Below are 1617 nucleotides of genomic sequence, written 5' to 3' on the forward strand. Positions count from 1 at the left end.
CGACATTGAATTTACCAGAGCTCAGTTCAGACACCGCATCGTTCCTGGACAGGCTGTCAAGCAGTTTACCAGTATTAGTTGCTTTCACTTTCCAAAGGAAATGATAACTTCTATACATGCCAGAGCAGAGGTAAAGTGCGAATGACGTAGAAAGGGTTTCATCGTTGCACGATTCACTGTCCCAACCCTCTACCTATTGAGCTAATCGGATAGCTTGAACCAGACAATCATGAATGCCATCATACTTTATACGTCTTCAAGCATATAAAAATTAACTTTCAGGGTTACCTGTACAATTGAAATACATTACAATTTGATAGCAATCATGTATTCCAATTTTGAAGTGAATACCATTAACAGTTTTTGATAAATGGGCCCTCAGTAAAAGATTAATTAACTAGGAAAAAAGGACATTATAAACTTTGCAATAATCAATTTCCTTTTGAAATAGTGTTAATAAAAAAACAGTCCATATAAAAATCTCATTTTTTTTATTTTAATTAAATTCGGAAATACTCAACAGAAAAATAAATTACATTTCATTATCTGTACTAAACAAAGACAGCAAACATGAAGTCTTAACGGCAATGGAGTGAACACATTACATTCTCAATAAAGATATTCAATAACAATATTCATGAATAATATTTTACCTGTTCTTATAAACTCATTCCATTATTTTCTTGAAAAATGAACATTTTAAAATGTTGATTCATTGACAAATTTTTGTATTTCATCCCAAAATGTTATAAACCTTAAATACATATAATCATCAGAAAAAAAACTTTTTTCTTTCCCTTTTTTTTAATAATAAATTAATTAATAATAATTATTAATACTTTATTAAGAAACTTACTTTTTGTACTGCCAATGACATGTTATCAAGCAAATCTTATTCTTTGTTAATCAAATGCTAACCTTGTAACTGTAACAAATGTTTATCACTGTTGGGTCCAGCAAGTTAAAGGTTACATTTATAATTGTAACATTCATATCATATAGACTAGACATCAGACATTACACAGAAAACTGATTGAAAACTCATGTTGTGTGCATAGTTTCTACAAACATTTGGGTTTTTATGTTTTGCATCATTTATTAGTATTTGTGGGTATGAAGTCAATTCAACAGAACAACATCAGTTAATTAATAAAACATGGTTTAAAACATTGTAATCCATTGAATATAATTATATATGTATTCATTCATGTTAAATAGTAGAGAACAAAAGGTAAATTTTGAATTCAGTAATTCACTGAATAATACTAAATATGTACCTTGTAATCCATTTGCTTGAACCACTGTTTACAATACACTATGTTGGTGGTAAGAAATTTGCAAATGTCAACCACTCACCACTTGATCTGGTGTTATAATGCTGCTTTAGATTTATAATATGACAAGACTTGTTTTCTATGTTACATGTACCACTATTACAAGCATGATGCATGTCTTTATTAACTTCTGTTTCATATTAAACATTATTATATATTGCCAATATTATTTCAGTTCTTAAGAACGTCCTCGTTTTACAAAAGTATGTGTCATACAATGGTGTTGTTCTACTTCCACCTTCTTTTAGACTTTTTGATCTCAGGACAAGTGATAAAAAAATAA

This window comes from Ruditapes philippinarum, unplaced genomic scaffold (assembly GCF_026571515.1).
Source record: "Ruditapes philippinarum isolate M1 unplaced genomic scaffold, ASM2657151v2 ctg4357_1_1_1_1, whole genome shotgun sequence".
Classification (NCBI taxonomy): Eukaryota; Metazoa; Mollusca; class Bivalvia; order Venerida; family Veneridae; genus Ruditapes; species Ruditapes philippinarum.